Source organism: Nycticebus coucang, chromosome 5 (genome assembly GCF_027406575.1).
Source record: "Nycticebus coucang isolate mNycCou1 chromosome 5, mNycCou1.pri, whole genome shotgun sequence".
Classification (NCBI taxonomy): Eukaryota; Metazoa; Chordata; class Mammalia; order Primates; family Lorisidae; genus Nycticebus; species Nycticebus coucang.
The window spans coordinates 125,674,884-125,685,241 of NC_069784.1; the positions used below are offsets into that span (position 1 = coordinate 125,674,884).

General features: G+C 47.5%; 2 pseudogenes; both read right to left on the minus strand.

The window, feature by feature from the left end:
• Positions 1–1,821: 1,821 nt before the first annotated feature.
• On the minus strand, positions 1,822–2,202 carry LOC128586073 (ribosomal biogenesis factor-like; annotated as a pseudogene).
• A 1,975-nt stretch (positions 2,203–4,177) lies between these two features.
• On the minus strand, positions 4,178–7,779 carry LOC128585588 (uncharacterized; annotated as a pseudogene).
• Positions 7,780–10,358: the final 2,579 nt, after the last annotated feature.

Here is a 10,358-nt window from a genome sequence, read left to right on the forward strand (position 1 = left end):
CTAAGAATACAGTTTATTTTAGCAAGTTAATTAATCCTGCTATCATTTGTCTTTAAGAACAAATTAGAAAGAGAAAAATATGGTTTAAAAACAAGAAACTATTGTCCACTTGTGTTAGATTCCAGCCTTGTCTGCAGTGCCAGCTAATGAAATAAGACATAGCTATTTAACTAAATAGATCTGTTCACAGGACTAAGAGATTATCCAAAGAACGTCTAAAATTATGCACAGTGGTCAGATTTGCTCCAATTTAACTTTTCCCCCAGTTCTTAGTTCCTAAGATAACATATTAAGTTTTAATATATAAAATCTTTTAATTTCAAAGTAAAGACTAAAAAAATTAAAAATATTTATCACCAAATATTAATACATTTCTTTGACATGTTTTGGGATGGCTACCACAGAAATAACATTGCAGAAGCTTGCTAGAAATACAAGTCCCAATCTAAAGACTATATGGCAAAAGAAATATGATTAGAAATTTGTCTCCAACTCTAACACCGTTAGAGAAGAAAGTTCAAAAGCCTTAGACCTCAACAAAGAGGCCTCCCTGAACTCACTCGCCCAGGTACTCCTAGATAGTCAAGCAGTACAGGATTTCCTGCTGACTACACTGGAAGAAATCCATGCAGTCCTTTGTTACTTCTTTACTCTGGAGTAGTTTTTGAAATATCTTCCAGGTCTTAAATTCCGCCAGTAAGGGACGCACCCAGACCCAACTTACTCACCTAGTCTCACTCAACATGGCCCTCCTTCCTTTCACAAGGCCTCCAGCAGATGACCTTTAATCTCTATCAAGGCATGCCCCACCACCTCCTAAGCAACACTATGCCAACTCTGAATTATTTAACAAATAGGCCCCTTGCCCTGCTTTGTGAAACCTTACCTAGGGTCCAGCCTTTGAGGAGGTTCTCCTCAGTGCTTAGAGGGAAAGGCCTGATGAGCAACTGGAAGGAAAGTTGGCTGGCCCCTGGTGTGCACTGGTCACCCCCCAGCCATGGCCATCAAGTTGGCTGGATCACATCCTTCCCGCATCAAGCCTTATCCTCTTCAGAAAACGAAAGAACCTGAGCCTCATCAGTGGATGGTAGAAGTACGCGGAAACAATAGTTAAAAACTTTAACTGTCAGGATAAAAATGTAATATTTTTAGACATTTTTATTTATCAGTATATTCAGTGTGCCCTTTGTTTTTATACTGTCTCTTGTTTCCAGGGCAATTTTAAACCCATCCCTCACCCAAGGAAGTTTGATCCCTGCACAAATACAGTACATAATAATTTCCATTTAAAAACTATTTCATAAATATAAAATGTAATATAAAAATAAAGAAACGAAGCGAGAAAAGCAGCCTACAATACAGAGTCTGAGAAGCTAAGCCGAGGCAGGATGGTTGACCCGGACCGCTCACCTCACATTCTCTCCCACTCACCCCCCTGATTATAGTTTCACCACGTTGTACGGATGTTTATCTCAAGAAACTATTTAAAAGCAGTCACCCATAGACAATAAGTGTCGTGATATTAGTAAAGTAAAAGTTACTTTAAGAATATAATGTTTTCTTTAATGATTCTCTTAGATATTTTGTTAAAATAAAAATTACCAAGACAAGAGGGCCGGTGGAGGAGGCAGCCGCTGAGCCCACCGCCGGCCTCAGCCCACCAGCCCCGCAGCTCCCGGGTCTGGCCGAGCCCAGCGGAGAAAAAGACCCGGGCGGTTCCAGGAAGCGTCAGGGGCGTGGGCAGCAGCGGTTGCAGGTTTTTTGTTTCTGTATAAAACGTTTAATTCGTCTTTTGGGGGAATTAGATGCACCACCACTGTATTACAACAGAGCCATTAATCCTGTAGCTTCAGCAACATTAACTGGTTCCCTTTCGTGACGCCGCTGAGGAATCAATTCTTTCTGCACAGGTTCAAGAGAAAGGCCCTTTGAGCAGTGTGCAAATTCCTGCCGTATATTTATGAAAGCTTCATTCTGTTAACTTTCTCACCATTCATAATATTTATCTAATTAAGATTAGTGGTAACTGGTTTTGCTTTGTTTTTAGCCTTACAGTTTTTTTTGGCTGGCTATGTGAAATACATTCCTGGACTGCCTTCTTAATTTGTTCTTGGCCATTGCCAACGTTTGATGAGTCCCGGTGATGTCATCTGCTGCGGTTGCAGTTTTGTGGTGCCGGAGGAGAAGTGGGCGGAGAGGAGAGCTCAGCATTCCGCCCCGGGAACAGGTTGGGGGGGAGAGTGAGCGGTTCGCGCCCCAGCCCCGCGGGGAGGGCAGACGCTTGTCACTCTCGCCATCGACCCCGCCCGCCGTCGCCGCCCCCGCCAACCTGGAGGCTGGAGGAAACCACCAGTCAGGCAGCGCCTGACAGAACTCTGTGCAAAAAACATGGTAAAAAAGGATTTTTTCCGACTTCCCGATCCATGTGCTAAGGTGGCAATTGATGGATCTGGGCAATGCCAGTCTACGGATAGTGTGAAGAATACATTCGCTCCAAAGTGGACTCAGCACTATCACCTGTATATTGGAAAGACTGACTCAGTTACGGTCAGTGTATGAAACCACAAGAAGATCCATAAAAAACAAAGTGCGGGATTTCTTGGTTGTGTTCTCTTCTTTCCAGAGGTTGGATCTGTGCCGGCTTAGGCCAAATGACAATGATAGGGTTAGAGGGCAGATAGTAGTAAGTTTTCAGTCCAGAGACGGAAAAGGCACAGGAGGACAAGTTTGTGGACTGCAGTCGTTGGTTCGATCATGATTTACCAGGTGGCTGGGAAGGAAGGCGAACTGCCTCTGGAAGAATCCAGCATCTAAACGACGTTAGGAGACCCACACAATGGGAATGTCCAACAGCACCGCTCCCAGCATCAGAATATTCTAGTCCTGGCAGACCTCTTAGCTGCCTTGTTGATGAGAACACTCCAATTAGTGGAACAAATGGTGCAACATGAGGACAGTCTTTGGATCCCAGAATGACATAGAGGAGAGTCAGGGCACCACGCAGAGAAAGTAGTGAGCAGGACACATTTACATACTCCTCCTGACCTACCAGAGGCTCTGAACAGAGGACAACACAACCAGGTCAGAGATATTTCTCACATACTCAGACTGCTGTGAGACTACAGGCGCCCACCACAACTGCCCAGCTATATATATTTTGTTTGTTTGTTTAGCAGGCCCAGGCCGAGTTCAAATCCACTAACCTCAGAGCATGTGGCCAGTGCCCTGACCACTGAGCTACAGGCGCCTCTCATAATACATGACTTTGAAAAGCTTCTTTACTTGCTCTTTGTAAAAAATGAAATAAAATTACTTTGAATCATTCTACCTTTGTAAAAATATAAATAAATAAAAATAAAAATTACCTTTTTTTTTTTTTTTTGCAGTTTTTGGCTGGGGCTGAGTTTGAACCTGCCACCTCTGGTATATGGGGCTGGCGCCCTACTCCTTTGAGCCACAGGTGCTGCCCTACAAATTACCTTTCTATTGTTTAAACATTTTGCATTATTAAAATTAAAACTGCTTTGATGTTACTTTCTATCAGATAAAGTTAAAATTTTCTAGATATATTTTCTTTTTTTTTTTTTTATTATAGTGTCTTTTTTTATGTTCTCCCAACATTGCTAACATATATTCTTTTCAACTACCTGAGAGCCAGTCAAGCTTAAAGGCGGGCACAAATATTACCCCATTAATGTTACCACATGATACTCTGGGAGCCCGAGGGGGTGATCACCTGAGCTCAGGATTCAAGACCAGCCTCAGCAGGAGCAAAACTCAGTCTCTAAAAAATAGCTGGGGGTTGTGGCATCGCAGCTACTCAGGAGGCTCAGGCAAGAGGAACTCTTGAGCCAAGAGTTTGAAGTTGCTGTGAGCTATGAAGCTATGACACCAGGGCACTCTACCAAGGGTGACAAAGTGAGACTCTGTTAAATAAATAAATATTACCAGATGCAGAAAATAGCATGAGTACTCTCTCAAAGATTGTTCTGCCTCAGGTAAATTCTAATAATTTTTATAATGAAATACAAGAAAATACTTGGGGGCAGGACACAATTATAAGAGGGGCTGTACCTAAAAACTGCAAATATTGTAACCTAATTCTTTGTACCTTCAAATGAACCCAAAACAATAAAAAAAATTTTTTTTTGTAATCAGGCTGTTTTATTGTATGTACTTTACATACTTGGATGGGGGTGTCTTAAATCAGGAGGAACACTACATTTTGGTGTTTCCCTTTGGCGGGAGAGGCAGGAAATTTTTCTTTAATTCCTTTTGAACCTTTATTTCATGAGGAACATTAGTATTAATAAGATTGTTGGGATCAGTCTATTTCCTACGTGGTGCTGTATGTTTTTAAGGACAGCATAATCCTCTGTCCTGTTTACTCGTTTGTCAAACCAAAACAAATGCATAACGTAACGCTGCCATCCACCTTGAGAACTCCGGGTATAGGGGAAGGAAAAATTAGGAGGATTTCCAGATTGATTCCCAGACTTGGCTTTGACAGAAACATCAGTCTGTAGGAATCCTGACCTGAGACTTTAAGAGCTGGAGAAGGAAGGCAGCGGTGGAGGGCGGGGAATTACACTTTTAAGTCCAGGGTTTGCAGACGTCCTGCGATCGTGGGCACAGTCACGGGACCGCTTCCAGCCTCCGCCAGGGAGACAGACGGGTGCGGAGACGAGAGAAGAGGCAGGGGTGGGAACAGGAATCCTCTTCTGATGCGACTCGGTACTTCAAATGCAAATGCCCGGCCACGGGTGGGGAGCGCGAGGAGCTGGCGCTGCACGTGTGCGGGGAGGGCTGGGGAGAAGGAGGTGGGGGAAGGGTTATTTCCCCCCTTTTTTCCTAAATCGAACTGCCACCCAGTTATCCCCCGCTCCCTTTTCCGCAGCACCCCTGGCACACCCGCCTCCGACTCTGCACCCTTTCTCCCGCTCCTGCCCTGCGCCAGCGGCCGCCCCGTGGCTCCCACCGCGCAGCGGGCTCTGGACAAGGTGTGAGAACCACAGGCGGATCGCTGGTAATCCACGTTTTGTTTCCACGAGAAATCTAGCAGTGTGACTAGGGCTATTATTCCATAAAATGGAAGACAACGAAATTCCATTTATTTTCTACTGGGTTGTAAAACAAAATCCCAAAGTCACAATAATTTGTTGAAAATTGAGATTAAAAAAAAATCAGTACAGTATACAAAATAGTAAAGGAAACAATCTTGAATAGGGTATTATTTTTCTCATTAAAAATATTACAAAATTCGGGCGGTGCCCATAGCTCAGTGGGCAGGGCGCTGGCCACACATACCCAGGCTGGTGGGTTAGAACCCAGCTCAGTCCAGCTAAACAGTAATGACACACAAAAATAGCCAGGGGTTGTGATGGGTGCCTGTAGTCCCAGCCACCTGTGAGACTGAGACAAGAGAATCCCCTAAGCCCAAGAGTTTGAGGTTGCTGCAAGCTGTGACGCCAGGACACTCTACCCAGGGTGACATAGTGAGACTGTGTCTCAAAACAAATAAACAACAACAACAAAAAAACCCTACAAAATTCTTTTTCAGGACATAGAAAGGATCCCTAAGGTACTGAAGTCTATTTTGGCAAAATCATGTGGAAGAACAAAGTCACGGTTCAGATTAGTACAGGCATCCCTGGGTTACAGACACAAACGTCCTGAGAGTGGTTAGACAGGATTTATACTATACAGATCTCTGATGAACAGCAGGTGGTTGAGTCAAAGTTACAAGTGTCCCATTCCCAGGATACCGTACATTGTACCCATCACCTACTTCACCCATCTCTTCCTCCCACATTACTGTGCAAAGGCCCTCAGCTCTGATGTGGGCCTTTCCCTCCCTCCCACTGTGACAGGGACGGTTCACCAGAGCTGGGGGCTGAGCAGAGCCAGGACATTGTTGTTAAATGACAGGAGGTTTTGCTCCTCTGCCTCACTCCAGGATGGGAAGGACCCATGGAAGGCACAGAGTTGGGGGCCTTTGAGTCCCTTCCCCATCTCCCACCTCACCACTTGCCCTGCTCCCCTCCTATTCTGCCCACAGCACTTGTCAGTAGGCACTGTCCCAGGATGGCCAGGAGGATAAAGATGGTGAGGAGTGCAGGGAGGCTCCAGGAAATGGCCCTGGTGGCCCTGGCTGTGGGTTGGGTGGTGCCTGGGTCCTCCATGGGAGGTGCTGAAATGGAAACAGGAGAGTGACAGGCTGGGTCCTCAGCTGCTGCTGCTCCTGGTCCTTCTGCAGCCCAGACATCTGTTCCCCTGCTGTATGGCAGCTGCTGGGACATGATAGTGAGCTAGGAGGGGAGCCAGGGGATGTGTCCTTCCCTCAGGGAGCTCCCACACTGCCTAGGGAAGCAAAGGTGACAACACAACCCATCCCTCCTACCTGTCTGAACGGGAGGTCATGCCCAAGGGTCAGGGCAGAGTAGAGAGCTGGTATTTGAAGAGGTTTGGAAGGATCTTCAGAAGCAGACCAGGAGAAAAGAAAAAGAAGCTATTCTAGCAGGAGGGAATAGGAAGCCCAAAGGGCTAGAAACATAGGATGCTCAGAGTTCTGAGTCTATTTAGAAAATCACAATGAAAGGACCAAAAGTATGTGCAGTGAGAAAGAGTCAGGAGGTGAGAAGAGAAAGAAGGACAGTGACCAGACCAATGCCATTGTCCCCCAAAGAAGAACCCACCATGGCTGGATGATTTTTGTACACACACCCCCACTCACACACTCTCACAGCCTGGTGTAATCAGATCTCAACTCCAGAGAGCTACTACGTTTAGTTTTCTCAGTTACCTGTTGGTTGTAGACTTTTCTTCCAGCACATCCAGAAGTCCTCAAGCCATCTGGTGCAGTCTCCTACTGAGGTCTTCTGGAAGAACATGGTCACATCCCTGTCATGCTCCCACTTCTCTTTCATCTGTCTGCCTCCAGGATGAATCGGTGTCCACTTTCTCTTCTCTGAGTCAAAGAGGAGGAACTTCTATCCATCAAAGCCAAACTGCCAGGATTCTCCGTGGCAAGACATGGTGGCCTGCAGGGTGAGAGGGTCTGCCTCCCCAGGGAAGAGATCAGGCCTCAGCTTGACAAATCCTGTGCCCTACCCTGTTTCTTTCTATCTCCTGTCCAAGCTCTCATTCCCACATCAGCATCATGAGGTAGTTTGTGGACCTACTGGGTAAGACAACTCCCCCCACTTTTTTTGCATGAAAAGAATAAATGCCTGTAACTTTCCACAGTACCTGCCCTCTGCTGTCCTGAGCCATTTCCACCTCACCCTTCCGGGTGTAACTCCCCAGGTGCAGTCCAGGCAGTTGCTGTGTGAGGACATCCACCAGGTCTCTCGGGGTTCCTGTATGTTCTTCCCAGGTGTTTGTGCCATTTATTTCCTTCCCCAGGGCACCAAAGGGTTTGACCTTCTGGTTGCCACAGTCATAGTGAAGAAAAGTCATTTTGTCCACCTGGTCTTGAACCTCACACCACTATGGCCCAGGTCTGAGTTTAGGAGTGATAGTGAAGTCATAGGAAAGAGAGTTTCTGTGGAGAAGAAAGGCTGGTGAGGGCTGGGTGGGGATAAAGGGACCCCTAGATGCCCCGTGCCTCACATGGTGACATGAAGAGGCTATCTCTGAAGAGCTGTGCTGGCTGAGCCAGGCTTTACCTTCCTGGGTTGTGGACTCCACCAGGTCAGGGCCAGGGCTTCTCCCTTCCTTGAGCAGGAGGAGGGGAGGTCTGTTCCCTGGCAAGACAGGTCCTACCTCTACTTTGCCCATGCATGTCAGCAGAGGGCCTTGCCAGGGACGTCTTCACCTGCTATGGGAGGAGAGGCCTAGGGGCCAGAGCACCCTCAGCAGCAGCCCTGTGGGTGCAGGAGGGGGAGGTTGGAGGGGCTGCCTGAAGTGCTAGGGCAGGCTGGGCAGGTGAGAGAAGAAGTGTTCATTGTTATGAGTTGGCAAAGCCCGTGGCATGATGCTCATCTGCTATGAGGATGTGTTGGTGGAACCTTGGGCAAGGTGTGGTCCACAGGCGGGGGGTGGGGGTGGGGTGGGGGGTTGGGAGTGTGTGTGGGGGCCTTCACCTGTACTTTCCACCCTGCCGTCCCACCCTCAGCAGCCCTCTCCTCCCTCCCATCCTTTTCTCTCCTGGATTTTGCCCCTTTTCTTGCCTAGGGCCAAACAGCGAGTTGGGGACAAGACATGGCGTAAGGGAGCTAGCCGAGTGGACTGAGGAGCGGCAGCGCGGCCGGAAGGCGGAGTCCTCTGGGCAGCCTCCCAGTTCGTGTCAATCTCCCTAAAGTCCCATCCCTGCTACTCACGCAGCCCAGAGACGGTCCAGCAGCAGAAGCACAACCAGGATGCGAAGAATGAACTTGGTGTCCTTAGCCAGAGCCTTGGGACGTGGACTTGGGGACCAAATCCAGCCCGCGGGAGGGAAGTGTGCGCTACTCCGGCCGACGGGTCCTCAGAGTCGTCAGTCGCCTGCAGTCCAGCAAAGAGGCGTGGCAGATTTAAACCCGAGTCGCCTCTGCCCGTCTCTTCTTTTCCAAGCCTCCCTGCCCGAGCTCTCCTTTACCCGGAACGCCCTCAAGCAGATAAAAGTTTTGGAGATACCCTCTCCCTGGTGAGGATGCTAATTTACCTTCTCAAGTGCCTGTTGCGAAGATCACAGGGATTTTGTTTAGTTTGTTCTTTTTCTGCTTCGCTCTTCCGCTGCCTTCCACCGAAGGAGCAGCGTCCGGCCGGAGAACTCCCTGAGGGGCTGGAGCCGGTGTGCGCGCGGCTGGGCGGGAGCCGCGGGTTTAAGGAACCAGAGGAATGTGGTACTAGGCAGACCTGATTGCGGCTGGTCTGGGAGCAGAAGTCACTACTGGAGGGAGTGGGGCGGGCTGGGAAATCCGGGACGAGCCTGAGCAGGCAAAGCCTTGGTCAAGCGTCCTGCAGGGCAGAGGTGCCAAGTTCCCTGCGCCACAACCCTTCCCCTGCTGTGCTCCCCCAGTTACCACCGAGTTTCCCGGGTGTTCTGAGGCACAGTTTGCAGCCAGGTCCTCGCCGATCCTTAGGCTCCTTTCTCCTTCCTCAGTACATTTCATGTCCTGTTCCTGTGGCGATCTCAGTTGAACTTTTCTCAGGACGCTGTAGAACCTGGAGTGTTTGATAACCAATTCTTGCCTTGCCGGCTGTCCAAATACACCAATTGTTCTGCTGCTGTCTTCACAGCCTGGCTGTGACGGGTTTAGGTTTTCCCTGTCCCCTTATTTTCCTGGAAGGTTGTGCTGTTTGGTATTTCCCATATTTGGGGGAAAAGTGTGGAAATTTCTGGATTTATTTCATTTCTACTGTTGTGTGTCAATCAGAAGGGCTGGGTAAAATATTTGGAAGATTTAACTTTTTTCATCCAACACTTTGGGTGTTTCATTTTTGGTACCTCACACTTGCTAGGTGGACATAGAAACAAATCTTCCTCCAACACTGAAAAACATATTGTACTTGAGTTGCATATTTTATTGCTAGCTTTTTATTATGACATCGAACACCACCATAAATAACCAGACACCTCTGTGGTTTTTGGAGTGTGTTTGAAAGCAGGAAGGAAGGCTGGGATTTTGCATTAGTGGGAGAAGCATATCCTTGGCTGACGTGGGTTTTGTCAGATTCCACTCAGTGGATGATTCAACAGACACTCCACCAGCAATGAAGAGATCTTGATACTGCCTTCATTATCCACCGTTTGGTAAGGCAGATTTCAAAACGTCCTAACGATGACAGATGTGAAAGGGTACACTACGGTCCTTTTATTTTGTGTTACATCTTTTGGTATATGTTGAGGTGCATATGTCACAGGCTTCTTCAGCATCTGTGAACCCCGGTTTTTTGTCACCGGCTGGTTTTTGCATATGCTTTGCATTCTTGGATGGGGGAGTCTTAAGTCAGGAGGAACACTACATTTCCGTGTTTCCCTTTGGTGGGAGATGCAGGAAATTTTTCTTTAAATTCCTTTTGAACCTTTTGTTTTATGAGGCACATTAGTATTAATAAGATCGTTAATATCTGTCTGTTTCCTCTGTGGTGCTGTCCCTTTTAAGGACATTGTGATCCTCTGTCAACTTTCCTTTTTTGTCAAACAAAAACAAATGCACAAAGTAACGATCCCCATCCCATGATCTTCAGAACCCCGGGTATAGCTGCTTTGAAAATGTCCAAATGAGTCAGGAGTAGAGGGGAAATAAAAATTAGGATTTCCAGATTGATTCTCAGACTTAGGTTTGACGTCAGTTTGTCGGAATCCCAGCTTGAGACTTCAAGAGCCGGAGAAAAGAAGGCAGCGGCAGGGGAATTACACTGTGAGTCCAGGC